Below are 13986 nucleotides of genomic sequence, written 5' to 3'. Positions count from 1 at the left end.
CCCTAGGGGCTATATCGTAGCCCCACCTTCGAACTCCTATGGCTAAGTGAAAGTGATAAAGCATTATAGTCCGGTTGCCTAGTTTTCTACGCTACCACCTCCTTCACAGGACCAAGACGTTGGATTAAGTGTGAAAATGCGCTTTTTTGCAAACACCCCTGCACCATGTGCGTGGGGGCTGAAGCCAAAGACTGCCATCTTTCAGGTTATATATACATATACATTAACGGCCGCACAGGAGATATTTCAATACTTGAACGCACAAGTATAAAAAGGCCTTATATTATAAATATGGTTTTACAAATCATACATGTCATTTGAACATAACGTTTTTCGAGCACTGCGACTCTATTAAACGAGCGCCCTGCAGGACTTCCTCAAAATAGTGCTCGGCGGGTAATCGGCTTCTGTCCGAATCCTGGGATGCAACATCGGTGGCGTCCATCTCTGCCCAGCATGTTTTGACATGGGCGAGAGCCATCCGTGCACCCTCTATGCTTGCTGACCGCTTCAACGCCGTGATATGCGGCACCGCATCAAGGAATTGCGGCACAAGCCAAAATAACTCTTCGGCTTGGGCCTTTCCGGCCACAGATGAGCCACGACATCCTTCATGACAAGTCCGGACAACCTATTTAGCTCAGCCCACTCATCCAACCGATCGGTTAACGGAAGTGGATGCTCCGGACTATGGAATTGAGACCAAAAAAGCTCTTCCATTTCGTGATCCTTTTGGCTTAGGAAGTGCATGACTGCGTCCGCCGCACTCGCTGCCAAATTCATATAAGGATCCTCCGCACCCCACAACTGGCCCAACTGATCATACTTCGGATCCGTGAACTTCCTATGCAGCAGAAAGGGCTTTCCAGCCGCAATGTCTCTGGCCTGACGCAGCTCCTCCTTTATAGCCCTCATTGCAGAACGGGCATCCTTGGCTTCGGCGTTGGCCTTCTTCAGGTCCTCTTGCCCCGCTCGGCGTTCTCTTTCAAGAACCTCATAGCGGTCGGTAGCATCCTTCAGCTTCACGGCCATTCCGGCCATCTCCTCCCTGCTTCGGCAGTGAGCAGCCTTTTCGGCTTTTAGCTCTTCGGCTGCCTTCGAGGCAGCTGCATCACTCCTTCTGGCTTGCTCCTTGGCTCGAGCAAGCTCTGCCCGAAGGCCCTCCATAGAAGCGGTGCCATCTGCATCAAGCATACATGTTGTAAGGCGTGGGCATCAGCTCCCTTACCAGGTGACCGCGGAGAAACCACCCACCTTGTGACTCGTCAAGTCGCTTATTGACCAGTGCGATGTCCGCATCCGCAATGTCCAGTTGCTGCTTCAGTTAGGCAACTCTATCAGTCTGGTTGGCCACCGAACGCTCCACCCCCTGAATAGGAACGGTGACATCTTAATACTGAGATTATGATCCTCGGCATGCCGTCACTTCTGACAACGTACTGAGTCTCAGGGGCTACTATCTATACAGGGCGCACTCTATGTGCAAAACTGTCAAAAGGTATGTCATTTTTTACGTACCTCAAACCCCGTCAGCAAACTTCTGACGGCCTCATGCAACCCGTTCCCAGCAGACGAAATCCTTTCAATCACCGTACTCATTAATGTAGGGTGATCTTTTGAGATAGACGCCCTCTCGAGCAGATCCTTCAGCTCCTCCGGCCGTACACCAGTTGGTGCCGAACTCTCCGGCCCCGTCGGACTCAGGGAGACCCTCCGCGACGACACCTCAGGGTCGTCCGCCCCGCCTAACGGCGCGGCCGATGGAGGCATCTCGCTCTCCATCATCTCCGGACGAAGATCCCCCGAAGATGAGCTCAGCTGAGAAGGGCTGAGATCCGAACTACAAGGTAAAAACTCCGGTTATCCTCAGAAATAAAAATAGGGATGTCCCTTATTACAAAACTCCCCTTTTTCTACTTACGGCTCGCTGGAGGGCTGATTCCCTTGGGGAAACAGTGCGGCCGGGGCCTCTCCTGGCACAGGACCTTCCGGTGCAGATTTCTTCCCCCGCTTTAAGGCCTTAGCCTCCGGGTCTTCGGAAGCGGTCCTCTTCTCCCCCTGGAGGGAGGGATTCTCGATCCCCCCCCCCTTCTTGAGAGCCTCCTTAGCAGAGGCGGTAGTTTTCCTGTTCTCCCCTTTGCCCTCTTCCGAAGGTGCAACCTCCAACATCTTGACTAACACGGGATCCGGCGTGCTCTCAGGGAGGGGGGCCGGACACCGTATCAGTTTTGCTTTCGTTGTCCACTCCTGTTCATGGGATAGCTGGTTAAAAGACAAACCTATGATAAATAAACGGACGATATGTCCGGACACAGGACTACTTACTTGAGTATCCGGGCGATTGCAGCTTAGGCCGGCGTCCTCGGTCAAGTCCGGACACATCTCTTGTGATCCGAAGAACAATTCAAACATCTCCACGGGTGTCGTACCCATGAAGTGTTGAAGAGCTCATGGTCCCTCCGGATTAAATTCCCACAGGCGGAGGGGAGACGTTTGCAGGGCAGAAGGCGCCGAATCAGCATAACCTGCGCCACTACGATCAGATTGATCTCCCTTTCTTGGAGGTCTCGAATGCGGCCCTACAAAAGTGGCACGTCCTTGGACGGCCCCCAGTCAAGCCCTTTGTGGACCCACGACGCCAGCCGTTGTGGAGGGCCCGAGCAAAAGGCGGGTGGCGCCACCTGCTTGGTGCCCCTAGGAGCGGTGATGTAGAACCACTCCTGCTGCCACAAACCAAGCTCCTCTTGAAAGGAGCCCTCGGGCCATGGAGCATCGGCCCTCTTGCTTATAACTACCCCTCCGCACTCTACCAGTCGCCCCTCGATCATCTTCGGCTCCACGTCGAAGGTCTTGAGCCACAATCCGAAGTGAGGGGTAGTGCGGAGGAAGGCTTCGCAGACAATAATGAATGATGAGATATGGAGGATGGACTCCGGAGCCAAGTCATGGAATTCCAGCCCATAGTAAAACATGAGCCCTCTCACGAAGGGATCCATCGGGAAGCCTAAACCCCGACGGAGGTGAGACACGAACACGACGCTCTCACCAGGCTCGGGAGTGGGAATGACTTGCCCTTGGGCGGGCAACCTATGCGAAATCTCATACGTTAGGTACCTGGCGTCTCTCAGCTTTAGCACGTCCTCCTCCGTGACGGAAGAGGACATCCATCGGCCCTGTAGGTCGGAGCCGGACATTGTCGAAGGTCCGAAGCGCCCGAATCTAGAGCCTTGGGTGTTGGAACTCGGGGCGAGGAGCGGATTCGATTGAGAATTGAAGAAAAGGAACAGGCCTTGGTCTCATTATAAAGGGGCAGAATACCAAGAGCCGTCCCCGTGACCGTTTGGAACTCGCCTTCGATGGAGGGGGCGTGGCAACGGGTGCGGTTGGGTTACCCACGTCCGTATTGATGAGAATCTCGGAATAAGGGGACACGATCTCTGCTTTGACAAGACGTGCCAAGGAAACCGCTTCGCTAAACACGCTGAGGTGGGATAATAAAAACGATTCGAGTAAAGGCTTGGTTGTGGAGTGACGTCACGCCACAAAATGCGTCAGCAGATTGAACTTGTGTAAATATTATTCTCTCTATGGAGATATGTGGAATTTATTTTGCAGAACCGGACACTATCCTGGCGTTCACAATCTTCTACGAATTATTCGGAGGAGGAACCCGCCTTGCAATGCCGAAGACAATATGCGCGCCGGACTCATCGTCATTGAAGCCTGGTTCAGGGGCTACTGAGGGAGTCCTGGACTAGGGGGTGTCCGGATAGCCGAACTATCATCATTGGCCAGACTCCAAGACTATGAAGATACAAGATTGAAGACTTCGTCCCGTGTTCGGATGGGACTTTCCTTGGCGTGGAAGGCAAGCTTGGCAATACGGATATGTAGATCTCCTACCATTGTAACCGACTCTATGTAACCCTAGCCCTCTCCGGTGTCTATATAAACTGGAGGGTTTTAGTCCATAGGACGAACAACAATCATACCATAGGCTAGCTTCTAGGGTTTAACCTCCTTGATCTCGTGGTAGATCCACTCTTGTACTACCCATATCATCAATATCAATCAAGCAGGAGTAGGGTTTTACCTCCATCGAGAGGGCCCGGACCTGGGTAAATACATCATGTCCCTTGTCTCCTATTACCATCCGTCTAGACGCACAGTTCGGGACCCCCTACCCGAGATCCGCCGGTTTTGACACCGACAGAGGGCTTCTACATCAACACCATAGCCCCTCCGATGAAGTGTGAGTATTTTACTTCAGACCTTCGGGTCCATAGCTAGTAGCTAGATGGCTTCTTCTATCTTTTTGGATCTCAATAAAATGTTCTCCCCTCTCTCATGGAGATCTATTTGATGTAATCTTCTTTTTGTGGTGTGTTTGTTGAGACCGATGAATTGTGGGTTTATGATCCAGCTTATCTATGAATAATATTTGAATCTTCTCTGAATTCTTTTATGTGTGATTGAGTTATCTTTGCAAGTCTCTTCGAATTATCCGTTTGGTTTGGCCAACTAGATTGGTAGTTCTTGCAATGGGAGAAGTGCTTAGCTTTGGGTTCAATCTTGCGGTGTCCTTTCCCAGTGACAGAAGGGGCAGCAAGGCACGTTATGTATTGTTTCCATCGAGGATAACAAGATGGGGTTTTTATCATATTGCATGAATTTATCCCTCTACATCATGTCATCTTGCTTAAGGCATTACTCTATTTTTAACTTAATACTCTAGATGCATGCTGGATAGCGGTCGACGACTGGAGTAATAGTAGTAGATGCAGAATCGTTTCGATCTACTTGTCTTGGACGTGATGCCTATATACATGATCATACCTAGATATACTCATAATTATGCTCAATTCTGTCAATTGCTCAACAGTAATTTGTTCACCCACCGTAGAATATCTATGCTCTTGAGAGAAGCCACTAGTGAAACCTATGGCCCCGGGTCTATTCTCATCATATCAATCTCCATTACTTTATTACTTGCTTTGTTTTTACTTTGCCTTTTACTTTTTACTTTGCATCTATATACCAAAAATACCAAAAATATTATTTATCATCTCTATCAGATCTCACTCTCGTAAGTGACCGTGAAGGGATTGACAACCCCTAATCGTGTTGGTTGCGAGGAGCTATCGTTTTGTGTAGGTACGAGGGACTTGTGCGTGGTCTCCTACTGGATTGATACCTTGGTTCTCAAAAACTGCGGGAAATACTTACGTTACTTTGTTGCATAATCCTCTCCTCTTCGGGGAAATCCAACGCAGTGCTCAAGAGGTAGCAAGAAGAATTTCTGGCGTCGTTGTCGGGGAGGCTCACGCAAGAGCAAGTCAACCATACCAAGTACCCATCACAATCCCTATCTCTCGCATTACATTATTTGCCATTTGCCTCTCGTTTTCCTCTCCCCCACTTCACCCTTGCCGTTTTATTCGCCCTCTCTTTCCCAATCTCCTCCTCTTTTTCCCGTTTGCCTTTTCCCGTTGCCTTTCTGTTTGCTTGTGTGTTGGATTACTTGTTGCCATGGCGCAAGATAATACCAAATTGTGTGACTTCTCGAATACCAATAATAATGATTTCCTTAGTACTCTGATTGCTCCTCTTAATAATGATGAGTCTTGTGAAATCAATACCGCTTTGTTGAATCTTGTTATGAAAGATCAATTCGCCGGCCTTCCTAGTGAAGATGCCGCTACTCATCTAAACAACTTTGTTGATTTGTGTGATATGCAAAACAAGAAAGATACGGATAACAATATTGTCAAATTGAAGTGATTTCCGTTTTCACTTAGAGATCGTGCTAAAGTTTGGTTTTCGTCTTTGCCTAAAAATAGTATTGATTCTTGGAACAAGTGCAAAGATGCTTTTATCTCTAAGTATTTTCCTCCCGCTAAGATCATCACTCTTAGGAATGATATTATGAATTTTAAACAACTTGATCATGAGCATGTTGCCCAATCTTGGGAAAGAATGAAATTGATGCTTCGCAATTGCCCTACTCATGGTTTGAATTTATGGATGATCATACAAAAATTTTATGCCAGATTGAATTTTGCTTCTAGAAATCTTTTAGATTCGGCCGCGGGAGGCACGTTTATGGAAATTACGTTAGGAGATGCTACAAAATTGCTTGATAATATTATGGCTAATTATTCTCAATGGCACACCAAAAGATCTTCTAGTAAAAAAGTGCATTCTATAGAAGAAATCAATGTTTTGAGTGAAAGGATGGATGAACTTATGAAGATGTTTGCTACTAAAAATACTCCTCTTGATCCCAATGATATGCCCTTGTCTACTTTGATTTAGAATAATAATGAATCTATGGATGTGAATTTTGTTGGAAGGAATAGTTTTGGAAACAATGCGTATAGAGGGAATTTTAATCCTAGGCCTTATCCTAGTAATCCTTCTAATAATTATGGAAATTCCTACAACAACTCTTATGGAAATTTTAATAAGATGCCCTCTTAATTTGAGAGTAGTGTTAAAGAGTTTATGAATTCACGAAATAATTTTTATGCTTTGCTTGAAGAGAAATTGCTTAAAGTTGATGATTTGGCTAGGAACATTGATAGATTTACCTTGAAATTGATTCTTTAAAGCTTAGATCTATTCCTCCTAAGCATGATATCAATGAGTCTCTAAAAGCCATGAGAATTTCCATTGATGAGTGCAAAGAAAGAACCGCTAGGATGCGTGCTTCCAAAGATGCCTTTATTAAAGCGTGTTCTTCCAATTCGTATGAAAATCAAGATGAAGATCTAAAAGTTATTGATGTGTCCCCCATTAAATCTTTGTTTTGCAATATGAATCTTGATGAAACTGAATATGATCTTCCTTTACCTAGAAGGCGTTCTAAGAATTCGGAGTTTCTAGATCTTGATGATGAAATTGATAAAAGTGGGATTGAAAGAAATAAAAACCTAGATGTTGCTAAACCCACTATTTTCGATCTCAAGGAATTTAATTATGAAAATTGCTCTTTAATTGGTTGTATTTCCTTGTTGCAATCCGTGCTAGATTCTCCTCATGCTTATAGTCAAAATAAGGCCTTTACCGAACACATTGTTGATGCCTTGATGCAGTCTTATGAAGAAAAACTTGAGTTGAAAGTTTCTATACCTAGAAAACTCTATGATGAGTGGGAACCTACTATTAAAATTAAAATTAAAGATTATGAGTTTCATGCTTTGTGTGATTTGGGTGCTAGTGTCTCTACTATTCCCAAAACTTTGTGTGATTTGCCAGATTTCCGTGACTTTGATGATTGCTCTCTGAACTTGCATCTTGCGGAATCCACTATTAAAAAACCTATGGGAAGAATTAATGATGTTCTTATTGTTGCAAATAATAATTATGTGCCCATATATTTTATCGTTCTTGATATAGATTGCAATCCTTCATGTCCTATTATCTTGGTAGACCTTTCCTTAGAACGATTGGTGCAATTATTGATATGAAGGAAGGGAATATTAGATTCCAATTTCCCTTAAAGAAGGGCATGGAACACTTCCCTAAAAATAAAATAAAATTACCATATGAATCTATCATGAGAGCCACCTATGGATTGCCTACCAAAGATGGCAATACCTAGATCTATCCTTGCTTTTATGCCTAGCTAGGGGCGTTAAACGATAACGCTTGTTGGGAGGCAACCCAATTTTATTTTTGTTTTTTGCTTTTGCTTCTGTTTAGGAATAAATAATCCATATAGCCTCTGTTTGGATGTGGTTTTATGTTTTCATTAGTGTTTGTGCCAAGTAGAACCTATAGGATAACCTACGATGATAGTTGATTTGATTCTGCTGAAAAACAAAAACTTTGCGCGCACGAATATAATTTTGTTAAATCACAGAAACGTGATTTTGTGTTGATTATTTTTGCTGCTGTTAAATAAACAAATTTCCCAGGACTTCATATTTTGGTAGGATTTTTAAAGTTCCAGAAGTTTGCGTTAGTTACAGATTGCTACAGACTGTTCTGTTTTTGACAGATTCTGTTTTGCGTGTGTTGTTTGCTTGTTTTGATGAATCTATGGCTAGTAAAATAGTTTATAATCCATAGAGAAGTTGGAATACAGTAGGTTTAACACCAATATAAATAAGGAATGAGTTCATTACAGTACCTTTAAGTAGTCTTTTGTTTTCTTTCTCTAACGGAGCTCACGAGATTTCTATTGAGTTTTGTGTTGTGAAGTTTTCAAGTTTTGGGTGAATTCTTTTGATGGATTATGGAACAAGGAGTTGCAAGAGCCTAAGCTTGGGGATGCCCATGGCACCCCCAAGATAATCCAAGGACACCAAAAAGTCTAAGCTTGTTGATGCCCCCGAAGGCATCCCCTTTTCGTCTACTTCCATCGGTAATTTACTTGGAGCTATATTTTTATTCACCACATGATATGTGTTTTGCTTGGAGCGTCTTGTATTATTTGCGTATTTGCTTGTTAGTTTACCACAATCATCCTTGCTGTACACACCTTTTGAGAGAGCCATACATGAATTGGAATTTGATAGAATACTCTATGTGCTTCACTTATATCTTTTGAGCTTGATAGTATTGCTCATAGTGCTTCACTTATATCTTTTGAGCGTGATAATTTTTGCTCTAGTGCTTCACTTAGATCTTTTAGAGCACGGTGGTCGATTTGTTTTAAAGAAACTATTGATCTCTCATGCTTCACTTAGATTATTTTGAGAGTCGTTAATAGCATGGTAATTTGCTTAATGTTAATATACTTGGTATTCAAGATATGTGAAACTTTCTTTTGAGTGCGTTGAATACTAAGAAAACTTTGATGCTTTATAATTGTTTTGAGATATAAAGATGGTGATATTAGAGTCATGCTAGTTGAGTAGTTGTGAATTTAAAGAATACTTGTGTTGAAGTTTGTGATTCCCGTAGCATGCACGTATGGTGAACCGTTATGTGATGAACTCGGAGCATGATTTATTTATCGATTGTCTTCCTTATGAGTGGCGGTCGGGGACGAGCGATGGCCTTTTCCTACCAATCTATCCCCCTAGGAGCATGCACGTAATACTTTGCTTTGATAACTTCTAGATTTTTGCAACAAATATATGAGTTCTTTATGACTAATGTTGAGTCCATGGATTATACGCACTTTTTCCCATCCTTCCACCATTGCTATCCTCTCTAATACCGCGCACTTTTCGCTGGTATCATACACCCACCATATATCTTCCTCAAAATAGCCACCATACCTACCTATCATGGCATTTCCATAGCCATTCCGAGATATATTGCCACGCAACTTTCCACCTTTCCGTTTATTATGACATGCTCCATCGTTGTCATATTGCTAGCATGATCATGTAGTTGACATCGTATTTGTGGCAAAGCCACCTTTCATAATTCTTTCATGCATGTCACTCATGATTCATTGCATATCCCGGTACACCGCCGGAGGCATTCATATAGAGTCATACTTTGTTCTAAGTATCGAGTTGTAATTGTTGAGTTGTAAGAAAAATAAAAGTGTGATGATCATCATTATTAGAGCATTGTCCCAAGTGAGGAAAGGATGATGGATACTATGATTCCCCCATAAGTCGGGATGAGACTTCGGATGAAAAAAAAAAGAAAAAAAAAGGCCATAAAAAAGAAAAAGGCCCAAATAAAAAAATGATGAGTGAAAAAGAGAGAAGGGACAATGTTACTATCCTTTTACCACACTTGTGCTTCAAAGTAGCACCAAGATCTTCATGATAGAGAGTCTCTGTGTCACTTTCATATACTAGTGGGAATTTTTCATTATAGAACTTGGCTTGTATATTCCAATGATGGGCTTCCTCAAAATGCCCTAGTTCTTCGTGAGACAGCGAGTTGGATGCACACCCACTTAGTTTCTTTTGTAGAGCTTTCATATACTTATAGCTCTAGTGCATCCGTTGCATGGAAATCCCTACTCACTCACATTGATATCTATTGATGGGCATCGCCATAGCCCGTTGATACGCCTAGTTGATGTGAAACTATCTTCCCTCTTTTTGTCTTCTCCACAACCACCATTCTATTTCACATATAGTGCTATATCCATGGCTCATGCTCATGTATTGCGTGAAGATTGAAAAAGTTTTGAAAATGTTAAGGTATGAATCAATTGCTTGGCTTGTCATCGGGGTTGTGCATGATTTAAATATTTTGTGTGGGGAAGATGGAGCATAGCCAGACTATATGATTCTGTAGGGATAACTTTCTTTGGCCATGTTATTTTGAGAAGACATAATTGCTTAGTTAGTATGCTTGAAGTATTATTATTTTTATGTCAATATGAACTTTTGTCTTGAATCTTTCGGTTCTGAATATTCATATCACAATTAAGAGGATTTACATTAAAATTATGCCAAAGTATCACTCCGCATCAAAAATTATTTTTTATCATTTACCTACTCGAGGACGAGCAGGAATTAAGCTTGGGGATGCCTGATACGTCTCCAACGTATCTATAATTTTTGATTGCTCCATGCTACTTTATCTACTGTTTTGGACTATATTGGGCTTTATTTTCCACTTTTATATTATTTTTGGGACTAACCAATTAACCGGAGGCCCAGCCCAGAATTGTTGTTTTTTGCCTATTTTAGTGTTTCAAAGAAATGGAATATCAAACGGAGTCCAAACGGAATGAAACCTTCGGGAACGTGATTTTCTCACCGAACGTGATCCATGAGACTTGGACCCTGATCCAAGGAACAAAAGAGGCGGTCACGAGGGTGGGGGGCGCCCCCCCCCTAGGGCGCGCCCCCCTGCCTCGTGGCCCCCCTGTTGCTCCACCGATGTACTCCTTCCTCCTATATATACCTACGTACCCCCAAACGATCAGGGGGGAGCCAAAAACCTAATTCCACCGCCGCAACCTTCTGTATCCACGAGATCCCATATTGGGGCCAGTTCCGGAGCTCCGCCGGAGGGGGCATCCACCATGGAGGGCTTCTACATCAACACCATAGCCCCTCCGATGAAGTGTGAGTAGTTTACTTCAGACCTTCGGGTCCATAGCTAGTAGCTAGATGGCTTCTCCTCTCTTTTTGGATCTCAATACAATGTTCTCCCCCTCTCTCATGGAGATCTATTTGATGTAATCTTCTTTTTCCGGTGTGTTTGTTGAGACCGATGAATTGTGGGTTTATGATCTAGCTTATCTATGAATAATATTTGAATCTTCTCTGAATTCTTTTATGTGTGATTGAGTTATCTTTGCAAGTCTCTTCGAATTATCTGTTTGGTTTGGCCAACTAGATTGGTAGTTCTTGCAATGGGAGAAGTGCTTAGCTTTGGGTTCAATCTTGCGGTGTCCTTTCCCAGTGACAGAAGGGGAAGCAAGGCACGTTATGTATTGTTGCCATCGAGGATAACAAGATGGGGTTTTTATCATATTGCATGAATTTATCCCTCTACATCATGTCATCTTGCTTAAGGCGTTACTCTGTTTTTAACTTAATACTATAGATGCATGCTGGATAGCGGTCGATGAGGGGAGTAATAGTAGTAGATGTAGAATCGTTTCGATCTACTTGTCTTGGACGTGATGCCTATATATATGATCATACCTAGATATACTCATAATTATGCTCAATTCTGTCAATTGCTCAACAGTAATTTGTTCACCCACCGTAGAATATCTATGCTCTTGAGAGAAGCCACTAGTGAAACCTATGGCCCCCAGGTCTATTCTCATCATATCAATCTCCATTACTTTATTACTTGCTTTGTTTTTACTTTGCCTTTTACTTTTTACTTTGCATCTTGTCGTGGAATTAACACGTCAGATGTCCTTAGTGAGAGGACTTAGTCGCGAGGCCAACGCATCTATGTGGTAGCTTGAGAGGGGTTGAGCGGAATTGAGAGACGCAACACAAGACAAGGGTTTAGACAGCTTCGGGCCCCGGGAAACATCATCCGGTAAAAACCCTACATGTTGTTTGAGGCTAGATCTCATTATCATCATGAGGGAGTCATCGTAAACCGGCTCTCCTCTAGTTGTGTCTAGCCCTAGAGATTGTTTCTTGCTCGTCCCTCTTTGGGGAGCCCTGTCCCTCCTTATATATGTTGAAGGGGCGGATTACATGACTAGTCCTAGTAGGATTAGGACTACTCTATTACAAGTGGAGTCCTAGTCTTGCTTCCTTTGTAGAAAAATATTCCTTGTGCTTTCCTCATAAACCGGCCCACCATAGCGTGATCTGGCCTTCCATAAACCGCCCGTTGGGCCACCAGAACTTGTCGCTCCTCTGACCCGCCTGCTGGATTACCAATGAATCTTAAACCACCAGGTCCAAATGGGTCGCCGGTTGTCGGTGTCAAAACCGGCGGATCTCGGGTAGGGGGTCCCGAACTGTGCGTCTAGGCGGATGGTAACAGGAGACAAGGGAAACGATGTTTTTATCCAGGTTCGGGCCCTCTCGATGGAGGTAAAACCCTACTCCTGCTTGATTGATATTGATGATATGGGTAGTACAAGAGTAGATCTACCACGAGATCAAGGAGGCTAAACCCTAGAAGCTAGCCTATGGTATGATTGTTGTTTGCCCTATGGACTAAAACCCTCCGGTTTATATAGACACGGGAGAGGGCTAGGGTTACACAGAATCGGTTACAATGGTAGGATCTACATATCCGTATTGCCAAGCTTGCCTTACACACCAAGGAAAGTCCCATCCGGACACGGGACGAAGTCTTCAATCTTGTATCTTCATAGTCTTGGAGTCCGGCCAATGATGATAGTTCGGCTATCCGTACACCCCCTAGTCTAGGACTCCCTCAGTAGCCCCTGAACCAGGCTTCAATGACGACGAGTCCGGCGCGCAAATTTTCTTCGGCATTGCAAGGCGGGTTCCTCCTCCGAATAATTCATAGAAGATTGTGAACACCAGGATAGTGTCCGGCTCTGCAAAATAAATTCCACATACCACCGTAGAGAGAATGATATTTACACAAGTCCAATCTGCTGACGTATTTCATGGCGTGACGTCACACCACGGCCATGCCTTTACTCGAATCGTTTTTATTATTCCACCTCAGCATGTTTAGCGAAGTGGTTTCCTTGGCACGTCTAGTCGAAGCAGAGATCGTGTCCCCTTATTCCGGGATTCTCATCAATACGGACGTGGGTAACCCAACCGCGCCATTGATTGCGGCGCTTGGGAAATAAGCGAGTTTTACCAGGCTGGTGGGGACGCAGAGTTTCGTCCGCCCATATATAAGGGGATAAGGATCCACCATTTTACCTACGCATTCTTCCTCCTTTGCTTATCCATCTCCGCGCACTCGAGCTCCAGCGCCCAAGTCCGCACATCTCACCTCAACCTTCTCCAACCATGTCCGGAGCGGGATGCAAGTGGATGGCCTCCTCCGTTACAGAGGGGCACATCAAGAAGCTGCACAACGCCGGATATTTATCCAGCGATATCGCGCACCGGCTCCCCGACGAGGGGCAGCTCATCCCCACCCCCGGGCCCCATGAGAGGGTGGTATTCCTTCCCCATTTCCTCCGCGGACTGGGCTTCCCACTCCACCCCTTTGTCTTGGGGCTCATGTTCTACTATGGCCTGGATTTCCATGATCTGGCCCTGAATTTCATCCTCAACATCTCAGCGTTTATCGTCGTGTGCGAGGCCTTCCTCTGCATCCAGCCCCACTTCGGCTTGTGGCTAAAGACCTTTAATGTCAAGCCGAAGGTTGTGAAGGGCAGCCAAGCGGAGTCCGGAGGCGCCATGGTGGGCAAGATGCCCAACGTCACTTGGCTCAAGGGCGCCTTCGTGGAAACCATCAAAGGGTGGCAATCGGGGTGGTTCTACATCACCAAGCCGCGTGACCCTGAATGGGCAGCGGTCCCTGAATTCAGATCTGGCATCCCCATGCGGCTCACTTCCTGGAAAGAGAAGGGCCTGCTGTGGGGTAATTCGGAAGAGGTGACCGGACTCCAATCCTGTCTCCAAACCCTGGTGAACAAGAAGC

The sequence above is a fragment of the Triticum dicoccoides genome, chromosome 5B (genome assembly GCF_002162155.2).
Source record: "Triticum dicoccoides isolate Atlit2015 ecotype Zavitan chromosome 5B, WEW_v2.0, whole genome shotgun sequence".
In the NCBI taxonomy this organism is placed as follows: domain Eukaryota; kingdom Viridiplantae; phylum Streptophyta; class Magnoliopsida; order Poales; family Poaceae; genus Triticum; species Triticum dicoccoides.
Note: the sequence above shows the minus strand (reverse complement) of the source record.